The sequence below is a fragment of the Equus caballus genome, unplaced genomic scaffold (genome assembly GCF_041296265.1).
Source record: "Equus caballus isolate H_3958 breed thoroughbred unplaced genomic scaffold, TB-T2T haplotype2-0000440, whole genome shotgun sequence".
In the NCBI taxonomy this organism is placed as follows: domain Eukaryota; kingdom Metazoa; phylum Chordata; class Mammalia; order Perissodactyla; family Equidae; genus Equus; species Equus caballus.
The window spans coordinates 7,190,297-7,208,787 of record NW_027222395.1 but is presented as its reverse complement, the minus strand read 5'-3'; positions in this window follow the sequence as shown (position 1 = coordinate 7,208,787).

The window sequence follows — 18,491 nt, the reverse complement described above, 5'->3', positions numbered from 1 at the left end:
CTGCCGGACATGCCAGAACCAGCTCTCAGACACACCAGAACCACGTGCCAGAGACGCCGGAAGCACCAACTGAGCATGCCTCAGCCACCTGCTTGACTCGCAAGATACACCTGTCGGACAGGCGAAAATCACCCGCCGGGTACGCCAGAAACACTTGGCGGACGCTGCGGAATCACCTGTCGGGCGTGCCGGAACCACCTCTCAGACTTGCCAGAACCAAGTTCTGGACACGCCGGTACCACCTGCCGAGTATGCCAGAACCAGCTGATCCACTCCCCAGAACCACCTAGTGGACACGCCAAAATCAACTGCCGGCTACGCCAGAACCACTCGGCAGACACTCCGGAATCACATGACAGGCATTCCGGAACCACCTCTCAGAGGTGCCAGAAACAAATGCCGGAGACTCCGGTATCACCTGCCGTGCATGCCGGAACCACCTCTCAGAGGTTCCAGAACCACATGCCGGACACTCCGGAATCACCTGCCGGGCATGCTGGAACCACGTGCTGGACATGCCGGAACCACCTGCCGGACATGCCGGAACCACCTGCCGGACATTCCAGAACCACCGGCTCGACTCGCCGGATCCATTGCCGGACATGCAAAATCACCTGCCGGCTACGCCAGAACCACTTGGCGAACACTCCGGTATCACCTGCCGGGCATGGCGGAACCACCTCTCAGACATGCCGGAACCACATGCTAATGACACCTGAAGCACCCGCCGAGCACGCCAGAACCACCTGCTTGACTCGCCAAAACCACCTGCTGGACACGCCAAAATCACCTGCCGGCTAGGCCACAACCATTTGGTGAACTCTTCAGAATCACATGCCAGGCTGGCTGGAACCACCTGCCGGTCACGCCAACATCACCTGTCAGCTATGACAGAACCCCTTGGCGGACACCATGGAAACACCTGTCGGGCCGGCCGGATCCACCTATCAGACGTGCCAGAACCATGTGCCTGAGATGCCGGAACCACTCCCCGAACAGACCGAAACCACCTGCCAGACCCGCCTGAACCACCTGCCGAGCACGCCGGAACCACCTACTCGACTCGCTGGAACCACCTACCTGACACGCTACAATCACCTGCTGGGTATGCCACAACCACTTGGTGGACACTCCGGAATCATATGCCAGACATGCCAGAACCAGCTCTCAGACACACCAGAACCACCTGCCAGACACGCCGGAAGCACCTGCTGAGCATGCCTGAGCCAAATGCTCGACTTGCAAGAAACACCTGCCAGACACGCCAAAATCACCTGCCGGGTACGCCAGAACCACGTGGCGGACACTCCGGAATCACCTGTCGGGCATGCCGGAACCAACTCTCAGACGTGCCAGAACCTCGTGCCGGTCACGCCAGAACCACCTGCCGGACACACCGGAACCACCGGCTCGACTCGCGGAACCACCGCCGGACATGCAAAATGACCTGCCGGCAACGCCAGAACCACTTGGCGAACACTCCGGAATCACCTGCCGGGCATGCCGGAACCGCCTCTCAGACTTGCCAGAACCATGTTCCTGACACGCCGGTACCACCTGCAGAGTATGCCGGAACCACCTGATCCATTCCTCAGAACCACCTGCTGGACACGCCACAATCACCTGCCGACTACGCCAGAACCACTCGGCAGACACGCCGGAACCACCTGCCGGGCATGCCGGAACCACCTCTCAGAGGTGCCAGAACCACATGCCGGACACTCCGGAATCACCTGCCGGGCATGCCGGAACCACCGGCTCGACTCGCCGGAACCATTGCCGGACATGCAAAATCACCTGCTGGCTATGCCAGAACCACTTGGGGAACACTCCGGAATCACCTGCCGGGGATGGCTGAACCACCTCTCAGACATGCCGGAACCACATGCCGATGACACCGGAAGCACCTGCCGAGCACGCCAGAACCACCTGCTCGACTCGCCAAAACCACCTGCTGGACATGCCAAAATCAACTTCCGGCTACTCCACAAGCATTTGGTGAACACTTCGGAATCACCTGCCGGGCTGTCTGGAACCACCTGCCGGTCACGCCAACATCACCTGCCAGCTATGCCAGAACCACTTGGCGGACACCATGGAAACACCTGTCGGGCCGGCCGGAACCACCTATCAGACGTGCCAGAACCATGTGCCTGAGATGCCGGAACCACTCCCCGAACAGAACGAAACCACCTGCCAGACACGCCTGAACCACCTGCCGAGCACGCCGGAACCACCTACTCGACTCGCCGGAACCACCTACCTGACACGCTAAAATCACCTGCCGGGTATGAAACAACCACTTGGTGGACACTCCGGAATCATCTGCCAGACATGCCAGAACCAGCTCTCAGACACACCAGAACCACCTGCCAGACACGCCGGAAGCACCTGCTGAGCATGCCTGAGCCAAATGCTCGACTTGCAAGAAACACCTGCCAGACACGCCAAAATCACCTGCCGGGTACGCCAGAACCACGTGGCGGACACTCCGGAATCACCTGTCGGGCACGCCGGAACCAACTCTCAGACGTGCCAGAACCTCGTGCCGGTCACGCCAGAACCACCTGCCGGACACACCGGAACCACCGGCTCGACTCACGGAACCACCGCCGGACATGCAAAATGACCTGACGGCTACGCCAGAACCACTTGGCGAACACTCCGGAATCACCTGTCGGGCATGCCGGAACCGCATCTCAGACTTGCCAGAACCATGTTCCCGACACGCCGGTACCACCTGCCGAGAATGCCGGAACCACCTGATCCACTCCCCAGAACCACCTGCTGGACACGCCAGAATCACCTGCCGACTACGCCAGAACCACTAGGCAGACACTCCGGAACCACCTGCCGGGCATGCTGGAACCACCTCTCAGAGGTGCCAGAACCACATGCCGAACACTCCGGAATCACCTGCCGGGCATGGGGGAACCACATCTCAGAGGTGCCAGAACCACATGCCGGACACTCCGGATTCACCTGCCGGGCATGACGGAACCATCTCTCAGCCGTGCCAGAACCATGTTCCGGACACGCTGGTACCACCTGCCGATCTCGCCGGAACCACCTGCTGGACACGCCAAAATCACCTGCCAGCTACGCCAGTACCACACCGCAGACACTCTGGAATCACCTCCGGGCTGGCTGGAACCACCTACCGGTCACGCCAACGTCGCCTTTCACCTACGCCAGAACCACTTGGCGGACACTCCGGAAACACCTCTCCGGCCGGCCGGAACCACCTCTCAGACGTGCCAGAACCATGTGCCTGAGATGCCGGAACCACTCCCCGAACAGACCGAAACCACCTGCCAGACCCGCATGAACCCCCTGGCGAGCACGCCTGATCCACCTGCTCAACTAGCCGGAACCACCTTCCTCACACGCCAAAATCACCTGCCAGGTATACCAGAACCACTTGGTGGACACTCCGGAATCATCTGCCGCACATGCCAGAACCAGCTCTCAGACACACCAGAACCACGTGCCAGAGACGCCGGAAGCACCAGCTGAGCATGCCTGAGCCACCTGCTCGACTCGCAAGAAACACCTGTCGGACATGCCAAAATCACCTGCCGGGTACGCCAGAAACACTTGGCGGATGCTCCGGAATCACTGTCGGGCGTGCCGGAACCACCTCTCAGACTTGCCAGAACCATGTTCTGGACACGCCGGTACCACCTGCCGAGTATGCCGGAACCAGCTGATCCACTCCCCAGAACCACCTAGTGGACACGCCAAGAGCAACTGCCGGCTACGCCGGAACCACCGGCTCGACTCGCCGGAACCACCGCCGGACACGCAAAATGACCTGCCGGCTACGCCAGAGCCACTTGGCAAACACTCCGGAATCACCTGTCGGGCATGCCTGAACCACCTCTCAGAGGTGCCAGAACCAAATGACGGAGACTGCGGAATCATCTGCCGGGCATGCCGGAACCACCTGCCGGACATGCCGGAACCACCGGCTCGACTCGCCGGAACCATTGCCGGCCTTGCAAAATCACCTGCCGGCTACGCCAGAACCACTTGTCGAACACTCCGGAATCACCTGCCGGGCATGGCGGAACCACCTCTCAGACATGCCGGAACCACATGCCAATGACACCGGAAGCACCTGCCGAGCACGCCTGAACCACCTGCTCGACTCGCCAAAACCACCTGCTGGACATGCAAAAATCAGATTCCGGCTACGCCACAACCATTTGGTGAAAACTTCGGAATCACCTGCCGGGCTGGCTGGAACCACCTGCTGGTCACGCCAACATCACCTGCCGGCTATGCCAGAACCACTTGGCGGACACCATGGAAACACCTGTCGGGCCGGCCGGAACCACCTCTCAGACGTGCCAGAACCATGTTCCGGACACGCCGGTACCACCTGCAGAGTATGCCGGAACCACCTGATCCACTCCTCAGTACCACCTGCTGGACACGCCACAATCACCTGCCGACTACGCCAGAACCACTCGGCAGACACGCCGGAACCACCTGCCGGGCATGCCGGAACCACCTCTCAGAGGTGCCAGAACCACATGCCGGACACTCCGAAATCACCTGCCGGGCATGCCGGAACCACCTGCCGGACATGCCGGAACCAGCTGCTCGACTCGCCGGAACCATTGCCGGACATGCAAAATCACCTGCCGGCTATGCCAGAACCACTTGGGGAACACTCCGGAATCACCTGCCGGGCATGGCGGAACCACCTCTCAGACATGCCGGAGCCACATGCCGATGACACAGGAAGCACCTGCCGAGCACGCCAGAACCACCTGCTCGACTCGCCAAAACCACCTGCTGGACACGCCAAAATCACCTGCCGGCTACGCCAGAACCACTCGGCAGACACTCCGGAATCACCTGCCGGTCTGGCTGGAACCACCTGTCGGTCACGCCAACATCACCTTTCACCTACGCCAGAACCACTTGGATGACACTCCGGAAACACCTGTCGGGCCGGCCAGAACCACCTATCAGACGTGCCAGAACCATGTGCCTGAGACGCCGGAACCACTCCCCGAACAGACCGAAACCACCTGCCAGACCCGCCTGAACCCCCTGTCGAGCACGCCTGATCCACCTGCTCAACTAGCCGGAACCACCTTCCTGACACGCCAAAATCACCTTCCAGGTATACCAGAACCACTTGGTGGACACTCCGGAATCATCTGCCGGACATGCCAGAACCAGCTCTCAGACACACCAGAACCACGTGCCAGAGACGCCGGAAGCACCAGCTGAGCATGCCTCAGCCACCTGCTTGACTCGCAAGATACACCTGTCGGACAGGCGAAAATCACCCGCCGGGTACGCCAGAAACACTTGGCGGACGCTCCGGAATCACCTGTCGGGCGTGCCGGAACCACCTCTCAGACTTGCCAGAACCAAGTTCTGGACACGCCGGTACCACCTGCCGAGTATGCCAGAACCAGCTGATCCACTCCCCAGAACCACCTAGTGGAGACGCCAAAATCAACTGCCGGCTACGCCAGAACCACTCGGCAGACACTCCGGAATCACATGACAGGCATTCCGGAACCGCCTCTCAGAGGTGCCAGAACCAAATGACGGAGACTCCGGTATCACCTGCCGGGCATGCCGGAACCACCTCTCAGAGGTTCCAGAACCACATGCCGGACACTCCGGAATCACCTGCCGGGCATGCTGGAACCACGTGCTGGACATGCCAGAACCACCTGCCGGACATGCCGGAACCACCTGCCGGACATTCTGGAACCACCGGCTCGACTCGCCGGATCCATTGCCGGACATGCAAAATCACCTGCCGGCTACGCCAGAACCACTTGGCGAACACTCCGGTATCACCTGCCGGTCATGCCGGAACCACGTGCCGGACATGCCGGAACCACCGGCTCGACTCGCCGGAACCATTGCCGGACATGCAAAATCACCTGCCGGCTACGCCAGAACCACTTGGCGAACACTCCGGAATCACCTGCCGGGCATGGCGGAACCACCTCTCAGACATGCCGGAACCACATGCTAATGACACCTGAAGCACCCGCCGAGCACGCCAGAACAACCTGCTTGACTCGCCAAAACCACCTGCTGGACACGCCAAAATCACCTGCCGGCTAGGCCACAACCATTTGGTGAACTCTTCGGAATCACATGCAAGGCTGGCTGGAACCACCTGCCGGTCACGCCAACATCACCTGCCAGCTATGCCAGAACCACGTGGCGGACACCATGGAAACACCTGTCGGGCCGGCCGGAACCACCTAAAAGACGTGCCAGAACCATGTGCCTGAGATGCCGGAACCACTCCCCGAACAGACCGAAACCACCTGCCAGACCCGCCTGAACCACCTGCCGAGCACGCCGGAACCACCTACTCGACTCGCTGGAACCACCTACCTGACACGCTAAAATCACCTGCCGGGTATGCCACAACCACTTGGTGGACACTCCGGAATCATCTGCCAGACATGCCAGAAACAGCTCTCAGACACACCAGAACCACGTGCCAGACACGCCGGAAGCACCTGCTGAGCATGCCTGAGCCAAATGCTCGACTTGCAAGAAACAGCTGCCAGACACGCCAAAATCACCTGCCGGGTACGCCAGAACCACGTGGCGGACACTCCGGAATCACCTGTCGGGCATGCCGGAACCAACTCTCAGACGTGCCAGAACCTCGTGCCGGTCACGCCAGAACCACCTGCCGGACACACCGGAACCACCGGCTTGACTCGCGGAATGACCTGCCGGCTACGCCAGAACCACTTGGCGAACACTCCGGAATCACCTGTCAGGCATGCCGGAACCGCCTCTCAGACTTGCCAGAACCATGTTCCGGACACGCCGGTACCACCTGCCGAGAATGCCGGAACCACCTGATCCACTCCCCAGAACCACCTGCTGGACACGCCAGAATCACCTGCCGACTACGCCAGAACCACTAGGCAGACACTCCGGAACCACCTGCCGGGCATGCCGGAACCACCTCTCAGAGGTGCCAGAACCACATGCCGAACACTCCGGAATCACCTGCCGGGCATGGGGGAACCACATCTCAGAGGTGCCAGAACCACATGCCGGACACTCCGGATTCACCTGCCGGGCATGACGGAACCATCTCTCAGCCGTGCCAGAACCATGTTCCGGACACGCTGGTACCACCTGCCGATCTCGCCGGAACCACCTGCTGGACACGCCAAAATCACCTGCCAGCTACGCCAGAACCACACGGCAGACACTCCGGAATCACCTGCCGGGCTGGCTGGATCCACCTACCGGTCACGCCAATGTCGCCTTTCAGCTACGCCAGAACCACTTGGCGGACACTCCGGAAACACCTCTCCCGCCGGCCAGAACCACGTCTCAGACGTGCCAGAACCATGTGCCTGAGATGCCGGAACCACTCCCCGAACAGACCGAAACCACCTGCCAGACCCGCCTGAACACCCTGGCGAGCATGCCTGATCCACCTGCTCAACTAGCCGGAACCAATTTCCTGACACGCCAAAATCACCTGCCGGCTACGCCACAACCATTTGGTGAACTCTTCGGAATCACCTGCTGGGCTTGCTCCAGAACCACTCGTCAGACACTCCGGAACCACATGCCGGGCATGTCAGAACCACCTCTCAGACATGCCAAAACCACATGCCAATGACACCGGAAGCACCTGCCGAGCACGCCAGAACCACCTGCTCGACTCGCCAAAACCACCTGCTGGACACGCCAAAATCACCTGCCGGCTAGGCCACAACCATTTGGTGAAATCTTCGGAATCACATGCCAGGCTGGCTGGAACCACCTGCCGGTCCCGCAAACATCACCTGCCAGCTATGCCAGAACCACTTGGCGGACACCATGGAAACACCTTTCGGGCCGGCCGGAACCACCTATCAGACGTGCCAGAACCATGTGCCTGAGATGCCGGAACCACTCCCCGAACAGACCGAAACCACCTGCCAGACCCGCCTGAACCACCTGCCGAGCACGCCGGAACCAGTTGGCGAACACTCCGGAATCACCTGACGGGCATGCCGGAACCACCTCTCAGAGGTGCCAGAACCACATGCCGGCAACTCCGGTATCACCTCCCGGGCATGCCGGAACCACCTCTCAGAGGTGCCAGAACCACATGCTGGACACTCCGGAATCAGCTGCGGGGCATGCCGGAACCACCTCTCAGACTTGCCAGAACCATGTTCCGGACACACCGGTACCACCTGCCGAGTATGCCGGAACCACCTGATCCACTCCCCAGAACCACCTGCTGGACACCCCAGAATCACCTGCCGGCTACGCCAGAACCACTCGGCAGACACTCCGGAACCACCTGCCGGGCATGCCGGAACCACCTCTCAGAGGTGCCAGAACCACATGCCGGACACTCCGGAATCACCTGCCGGGCATGCCGGAACCATCTGTCAGACGTGCCAGAACCATGTTCCGGACACGCCGGTACCACCTGCCGAGCTCGCCGAAACCACATGCTGGACACGCCAAAATCACCTGCCGGCTACGCCAGAACCATTCAGCAGACACTCCGGAATCACCTGCCGCGCATGCCGGAACCATCTCTCAGATTTGCCAGAACCATGTTCCGGACATGCCGGAACCACCTGCCGAGCTCGGGGGAACCACCTGCTGGACACGCCAAAATCACCTGCCGGCTACGCCAGAACCACTCGGCAGTCACTCGGGAATCACATGCCAGGCATTCCGGAACCACCTCTCAGAGGTGCCAGAACCACATGCCGGACACTCCGGAATCACCTGCCGGGCATGCCGGAACCACCTGCTGGACATGCCGGAACCACCGGCTCGACTCGCCGGAACCATTGCCGGACATGCAAAATCACCTGCCGGCTACGCCAGAACCACTTGGCGAACACTCCGGAATCACCTGTCAGGCATGCCGGAACCGCCTCTCAGACTTGCCAGAACCATGTTCCGGACACGCCGGTACCACCTGCCGAGAATGCCGGAACCACCTGATCCACTCCCCAGAACCACCTGCTGGACACGCCAGAATCACCTGCCGACTACGCCAGAACCACTAGGCAGACACTCCGGAACCACCTGCCGGGCATGCCGGAACCACCTCTCAGAGGTGCCAGAACCACATGCCGAACACTCCGGAATCACCTGCCGGGCATGGGGGAACCACATCTCAGAGGTGCCAGAACCACATGCCGGACACTCCGGATTCACCTGCCGGGCATGACGGAACCATCTCTCAGCCGTGCCAGAACCATGTTCCGGACACGCTGGTACCACCTGCCGATCTCGCCGGAACCACCTGCTGGACACGCCAAAATCACCTGCCAGCTACGCCAGAACCACACGGCAGACACTCCGGAATCACCTGCCGGGCTGGCTGGATCCACCTACCGGTCACGCCAATGTCGCCTTTCAGCTACGCCAGAACCACTTGGCGGACACTCCGGAAACACCTCTCCCGCCGGCCAGAACCACGTCTCAGACGTGCCAGAACCATGTGCCTGAGATGCCGGAACCACTCCCCGAACAGACCGAAACCACCTGCCAGACCCGCCTGAACACCCTGGCGAGCATGCCTGATCCACCTGCTCAACTAGCCGGAACCAATTTCCTGACACGCCAAAATCACCTGCCGGCTACGCCACAACCATTTGGTGAACTCTTCGGAATCACCTGCTGGGCTTGCTCCAGAACCACTCGTCAGACACTCCGGAACCACATGCCGGGCATGTCAGAACCACCTCTCAGACATGCCAAAACCACATGCCAATGACACCGGAAGCACCTGCCGAGCACGCCAGAACCACCTGCTCGACTCGCCAAAACCACCTGCTGGACACGCCAAAATCACCTGCCGGCTAGGCCACAACCATTTGGTGAAATCTTCGGAATCACATGCCAGGCTGGCTGGAACCACCTGCCGGTCCCGCAAACATCACCTGCCAGCTATGCCAGAACCACTTGGCGGACACCATGGAAACACCTTTCGGGCCGGCCGGAACCACCTATCAGACGTGCCAGAACCATGTGCCTGAGATGCCGGAACCACTCCCCGAACAGACCGAAACCACCTGCCAGACCCGCCTGAACCACCTGCCGAGCACGCCGGAACCAGTTGGCGAACACTCCGGAATCACCTGACGGGCATGCCGGAACCACCTCTCAGAGGTGCCAGAACCACATGCCGGCAACTCCGGTATCACCTCCCGGGCATGCCGGAACCACCTCTCAGAGGTGCCAGAACCACATGCTGGACACTCCGGAATCAGCTGCGGGGCATGCCGGAACCACCTCTCAGACTTGCCAGAACCATGTTCCGGACACACCGGTACCACCTGCCGAGTATGCCGGAACCACCTGATCCACTCCCCAGAACCACCTGCTGGACACCCCAGAATCACCTGCCGGCTACGCCAGAACCACTCGGCAGACACTCCGGAACCACCTGCCGGGCATGCCGGAACCACCTCTCAGAGGTGCCAGAACCACATGCCGGACACTCCGGAATCACCTGCCGGGCATGCCGGAACCATCTGTCAGACGTGCCAGAACCATGTTCCGGACACGCCGGTACCACCTGCCGAGCTCGCCGAAACCACATGCTGGACACGCCAAAATCACCTGCCGGCTACGCCAGAACCATTCAGCAGACACTCCGGAATCACCTGCCGCGCATGCCGGAACCATGTCTCAGATTTGCCAGAACCATGTTCCGGACATGCCGGAACCACCTGCCGAGCTCGGGGGAACCACCTGCTGGACACGCCAAAATCACCTGCCGGCTACGCCAGAACCACTCGGCAGTCACTCGGGAATCACATGCCAGGCATTCCGGAACCACCTCTCAGAGGTGCCAGAACCACATGCCGGACACTCCGGAATCACCTGCCGGGCATGCCGGAACCACCTGCTGGACATGCCGGAACCACCGGCTCGACTCGCCGGAACCATTGCCGGACATGCAAAATCACCTGCCGGCTACGCCAGAACCACTTGGCGAACACTCCGGAATCACCTGCCGGGCATGGCGGAACCACATGCCAATGACACCGGAAGCACCTGCCGAGCTGGCCGGAACGACCTGCTGGTCACGCCAAAATCAGCTGCCGGCTACTCCAGAACCATTCAGCAGACACTCCAGAATCACCTGCCGGGCTGGCTGGAACCACATGCCGGTCACGCCAACATGACCTTTCAGCTACGCCGGAACCAGTTGGCGGACACTCCGGAAACACCTGTAGGGCCGGCCGGAACCACCTCTTAGACGTGCCAGAACCATGTGCCTGAGATGCCGGAACCACACCCCGAAAAGACCGAAACCACCTGCCAGACCCGCCTGAACCACCTGCCGTGCCCGCCGGAACCACCTACTCGACTCGCTGGAACCACCTACCTGACACGCTAAAATCACCTGCCGGGTATGCCACAACCACTTGGTGGACACTCCGGAATCATCTGCTGGACATGCCAGAACCAGCTCTCAGACACACCAGAACCACGTGCCAGACACGCCGGAAGCACCTCCTGAGCATGCCTGAGCCAAATGCTCGACTTGGAAGAAACACCTGCTAGACACGCCAAAATCTCCTGCCGGGTATGCCAGAACCACGTGGCGGACACTCCGGAATCACCTGTCGGGCATGCCGGAACCAACTCTCAGACGTGCCAGAACCTCGTGCCGGTCACGCCAGAACCACCTGCCGGACACGCCGGAACCACCGGTTCGACTCGCCGGAACCACCGCCGGACACGCAAAATGACCTGCCGGCTACGCCAGAGCCACTTGGCGAACACTCCGGAATCACCTGTCGGGCATGCCGGAACCGCCTCTCAGACTTGCCAGAACCACATGCCGGACACTCCGGAATCACCTGCCGGGCATGCCGGAACCACCTCTCAGAGGTGCCATAACCACATGCCGGACACTCCGGAATCACCTGCCGGGCATGCCGGAACCATCTCTCAGACGTGCCAGAACCAAGTTCCGGACACGCTGGTACCACCTGCCGAGCTCGCCGGAACCAGCTCCTGGACATGCCAAAATCACCTGCCAGCTACGCCAGAACCACTTGGCGAACACTCCGGAATAACCTGCCGGGCATGGCGGAACCACCTCTCAGACATGCCAGAACCACATGCCAATGACACCGGAAGCACCTGCTGAGCACGACAGAACCACCTGCTCAACTCGACAAAACCACCCGCTGGACACACCAAAATCACCTGCCGGCTACCCCACAACCATTTGGTGAAATCTTCGGAATCACCTGCCGGGCTGGCTCCAGAACCACTCGGCAGACTCTCCGGAACCACCTGCCTGGCATGCCGGAACCACCTCTCAGACATGCCGGAACCACATGCCAATGACACCGGAAGCACCTGCCGAGCACGCCAGAACCACCTGCTCGACTCGCAAGATACACCTGTCGGACATGCCAAAATCACCTGCCGGGAACGCCAGAAACACTTGGCGGACGCTCCGGAATCACCTGTCGGGCATGCCGGAACCTCCTCTCAGACATGCCAGAACCATGTTCTGGACACGCCGGTACCACCTTCCGAGTATGCCGGAACCAGCTGATCCACTCTCCAGAACCACCTAGTGGACACGCCAAAATCAACTGCCGGCTACGCCAGAACCACTCGGCAGACACTCCGGAATCACAGGCCAGGCATTCCGGAACCACCTCTCAGAGGTGCCCGAACCAAATGCCGGAGACTCCGGTATCACCTGCCGTGAATGCCGGAACCACCTCTCAGAGGTGCCAGAACCACATGCCAGACACTCGGGAATCACCATTGGGGCATGCCGGAACCAACTCTCAGACGTGCCAGAACCTCGTGCCGGACACGCCAGAACCACCTGCCGGACAGCCCGGAAACACCTGCTGGACACGCCGGAACCACCGGCTCGACTTGCCGGAACCACCGCCGGACATGCAAAATGACCTGCTGGCTACGCCAGAACCACTTGGCGAACACTCCGGAATCACCTGTGGGGCATGCCGGAACCACCTCTCAGACTTCCCAGAACCATGTTCTGGACACGCCGGTACCACCTGCCGAGTATGCCGGAACCACCTGATCCACTCCCCACAACCACCTGCTGGACACGCCAGAATCACCTGCCGACTACGCCAGAACCACTCGGCAGACACTCCGGAACCACCTGCCGGGCATGCCGGAACCACCTCTCAGAGGTGCCAGAACCACATGCCGGACACTCCGGAATCACCTGCCGGGCATGGCGGAATCACCTCTCAGACATGCCGGAACCACATGCCAATGACACCGGAAGCACCTGCCGAGCACGACAGAGGCACCTGCTCGACTCGCCAAAACCACCCGCTGGACACACCAAAATCACCTGCCGGCTACGCCAGAACCACTCGGCAGACACTCCGGAATCACCTGCCGGGCTGGCTGGAATGACCTGCCGGTCACGCCAACATCACCTTTCACCTACGCCAGAACCACTTGGCGGACACTCCGGAAACACCTGTCAGGCCGGCCGGAACCACCTCTCAGACGTGCCAGAACCATGTGCCTGAGATGCCGGAACCACTCCCCGAACAGTCCGAAACCACCTGCCAGACCCGCCAGAAACCCCTGGCGAGCACGCCTGATCCACCTGCTCAACTAGCTGGCACGAGCTTCCTGACACGCCAAAATCACCTTCCAGGTATACCAGAACCACTTGGTGGACACTCCGGAATCATCTGCCGGACATGCCAGAACCAGCTCTCAGACACACCAGAACCACGTGCCAGAGACGCCGGAAGCAGCAGCTGAGCATGCCTGAGCCACCTGCTCGACTTACAAGAAACACCTGTCGGACATGCCAAATCACCTACCGGGTACGCCAGAAACACTTGGCGGACGCTCCGGAATCACCTGTTGGGCGTGCCGGAACCACCTCTCAGACTTGCCAGAACCATGTTCTGGACACGCCGGGACCACCTGCCGAGTATGCCGGAACCAGCTGATCCACTCCCCAGAACCACCTAGTGGACACGCCAAAATCAACTGCCGGCTAGGCCGGAACCACCGGCTCGACTCGCCGGAACCACCGCCGGACATGCAATATGAAATGCCGGCTACGCCAGAACCAGTTGGCGAACACTCCGGAATCACCTGCCGGGCATGCCGGAACCACCTCTCAGAGGTGCCAGAACCACATGCCGGACACTCCGGAATCACCTGCCGGGCATGCCGGAACCATCTCTCAGACGTGCCAGAACCATGTACCGGACGCGCCGGTACCACCTGCTGAGCTCGCCGGAACCACCTGCTGGACACACCAAAATCACCTGCCGGCTACGCCTGAACCACGTGGCAGATACTCCGGAATCACCTGCCGGGCTGGCTGGAACCACCTACCGGTCCCGCCAACATCACCTTTCAGCTACGCCAGAACCACTTGGCGGACACTCCAGAAACACCTGTCGGGCCGGCCGCAACCACCTCTCAGACGTGCCAGAACCATGTGCCTGAGATGCCGGAACCACTCCCCGAACAGACCGAAACCACCTGCCAGACCCGCCTGAACCCCCTGGCGAGCACGCCTGATCCACCTGCTCAACTAGCCAGAACCACATTCCAGACACGCCAAAATCACCTGCCGGCTACGCCACAACGATTTGGTGAACTCTTCGGAATCACCTGCCGGGCTGGCTCCAGAACCACTCGACAGACACTCCGGAACCACCTGCCGGGCATGCCGGAACCACCTCTCAGACATGCCGGAACCACATGCCAATGACGCCGGAAGCACCTGCCGAGCACGCCGGAACCACCAACTCGACTCGCCAAAACCACCTGCTGGACACGCCAAAATCACCTGCCGGCTACACCAGAACCACTTGGTGGACACTCCGGAATAATCTGCCGGACATGCCAGAACCAGCTCTCAGACACACCAGAACCACGTGCCGGACAGGCCGGAAGCACCTGCTGATCATGCCTGAGCCACATGCTCGACTTGCAAGAAACACCTGCCAGACACGCCAAAATCACCTGCCGGGTACGCCAGAACCACGTGGCGGACACTCCGGAATCACCTGTCGGGCATGCCGGAACCAACTCTCAGACGTGCCAGAACCTCGTGCTGGACATGCCAGAACCACCTGCCGGAAAGACCGGAAACAGCTGCTGGACACGCCAGAACCACTCGGCAGACACTCCGGAATCACATGCCAGGCATCCCGGAACCACCTGTCAGAGGTGCCAGAACCAAATGCCGGACACTGTGGTATCACCTGCCGGGCATGCCAGAACAAACTCTCAGAGGTGACAGAATCACATGCCGGACACTCCGGAATCACCTGCATGCCTGCCGGAACCACCTGATCCACTTCTCAGAACCACCTGCTGGACATGCCGGAATCACCTGCCGGACATGCCGGAACCACCGGCTCGACTCGCCGGAACCATTGCCGGACATGCAAAATCACCTGCCGGCTATGCCAGAACCACTTGGCGAACACTCCGGAATCACCTGCCGGGCATGGCGGAACCACCTCTCAGACACGCCGGAACCACATGCCAATGACACCGGAAGCACCTGCCGAGCACGCCAGAACCACCTGCTCGACTCGCCAAAACCACCTGCTGGACATGCAAAAATCAGATTCCGGCTACGCCACAACCATTTGGTGAAAACTTCGGAATCACCTGCCGGGCTGGCTGGAACCACCTGCCGGTCACGCCAACGTCACCTGCCTGCTGTGCCAGAACCACATGGCGGACACCATGGAAACACGTGTCGGGCCGGCCGGAACCACCTCTCAGACGTGCCAGAACCACATGCCGGACACTCCGGAATCACCTGCCGGGCATGCCGGAACCACCTGCCGGACATGCCGGAACCAGGGGCTCGACTCGCCGGGACCATTGCCGGACATGCAAAATCACCTCCCGGCTATGCCAGAACCACTTGGGGAACACTCCGGAATCACCTGCCGGGCATGGCGGAACCACCTCTCAGACATGCCGGAACCACATGCCGATGACACCGGAAGCACCTGCCGAGCACGCCAGAACCACCTGCTCGACTCGCCAAAACCACCTGCTGGACATGCCAAAATCAAATTCCGGCTACTCCACAAGCATTTGGTGAACACTTCGGAATCACCTGCCGGGCTGTCTGGAACCACCAGCCGGTCACGCCAACATCACCTGCCAGCTATGCCAGAACCACTTGGCGGACACCATGGAAACACCTGTCGGGCCGGCCGGAACCACCTATCAGACGTGCCAGAACCATGTGCCTGAGATGCCGGAACCACTCCCCGAACAGACCGAAACCACCTGCCAGACCCGCCTGAACCACCTGCCGAGCACGCCGGAACCACCTACTCGACTCGCCGGAACCACCTACCTGACACGCTAAAATCACCTGCCGGGTACGCCACAACCACTTGGTGGACACTCCGGAATAATCTGCCGGACATGCCAGAACCAGCTCTCAGACACACCAGAACCACGTGCCGGACAGGCCGGAAGCACCTGCTGATCATGCCTGAGCCACATGCTCGACTTGCAAGAAACACCTGCCAGACACGCCAAAATCACCTGCCGGGTACGCCAGAACCACGTGGCGGACACTCCGGAATCACCTGTCGGGCATGCCGGAACCAACTCTCAGACGTGCCAGAACCTCGTGCCGGACACGCCAGAACCACCTGCCGGAAAGACCGGAAACACCTGCTGGACACGCCAGAACCACTCGGCAGACACTCCGGAATCACATGCCAGGCATCCCGGAACCACCTGTCAGAGGTGCCAGAACCAAATGCCGGACACTGTGGTATCACCTGCCGGGCATGCCAGAACAAACTCTCAGAGGTGACAGAATCACATGCCGGACACTCCGGAATCACCTGCCGTGCCTGCCGGAACCACCTGATCCACTTCTCAGAACCACCTGCTGGACATGCCGGAATCACCTGCCGGACATGCCGGAACCACCGGCTCGACTCGCCGGAACCATTGCCGGACATGCAAAATCACCTGCCGGCTACGCCAGAACCACTTGGCGAACACTCCGGAATCACCTGCCGGGCATGGCGGAACCACCTCTCAGACATGCCGGAACCACATGCCAATGAAACCGCAAGCACCTGCCGAGCACGCCAGAACGACCTGCTTGACTCGCCAAAACCACCTGCAGGACACGCCGAAATCACCAGTCGGCTAGGCCACAACCATTTGGTGAACTCTTCGGAATCACCTGTCGGGCATGCCGGAACCGCCTCTCAGACTTGCCAGAACCATGTTCCGGACACGCCGGTACCACCTGCCGAGAACGCCGGAACCAACTGATCCACTCGCCAGAACCACCTGCTGGACACGCCAGAATCACCTGCCGACTATGCCAGAACCACTAGGCAGACACTCCGGAACCACCTGCCGGGCATGCCGGAACCACCTCTCAGAGGTGCCAGGACCACATGTCGAACACTCCGGAATCACCTGCCGGGCATCGGGGAACCACATCTCAGAGGTGCCAGAACCAAATGCCGGACACTCCGGATTCACCTGCCGGGCATGACGGAACCATCTCTCAGCTGTGCCAGAACCATGTTCCGGACACGCTGGTACCACCTGCCGATCTCGCCGGAGCCACCTGCTGGACACGCCAAAATCACCTGCCAGCTACACCAGAACCACACGGCAGACACTCCGGAATCACCTGCCGGGCTGGCTGGAACCACCTACCGGTCACGCCAACGTCGCCTTTCAGCTACGCCAGAACCACTTGGCGGACACTCCGGAAACACCTCTCCGGCCGGCCGGAACCACCTCTCAGACGTGCCAGAACCATGTGCCTGAGATGCCGGAACCACTCCCCGAACAGACCGAAACCACCTGCCAGACCCGCATGAACCCCCTGGCGAGCACGCCTGATCCACCTGCTCAACTAGCCGGAACCACCTTCCTGACACGCCAAAATCACCTGCCAGGTATACCAGAACCACTTGGTGGACACTCCGGAATCATCTGCCGGACATGCCAGAACCAGCTCTCAGACACACCAGAACCACGTGCCAGAGACGCCGGAAGCACCAGCTGAGCATGCCTGAGCCACCTGCTCGACTCGCAAGAAACACCTGTCGGACATGCCAAAATCACCTGCCGGGTACGCCAGAAACACTTGGCGGACGCTCCGGAATCACTGTCGGGCGTGCCGGAACCACCTCTCAGACTTGCCAGAACCATGTTCTGGACACGCCGGTACAACCTGCCGAGTATGCCGGAACCAGCTGATCCACTCCGAAGAACCACCTAGTGGACACGCCAAGAGCAACTGCCGGCTACGCCGGAACCACCGGCTCGACTCGCCGGAACCACCGCTGGACACGCAAAATGAACTGCCGGCTACGCCAGAACCACTTGGCGAACACTCCGGAATCACCTGTCGGGCATGCCTGAACCACCTCTCAGAGGTGCCAGGACCAAATGACGGAGACTGCGGAATCACCTGCCGGGCATGCCGGAACCACCTG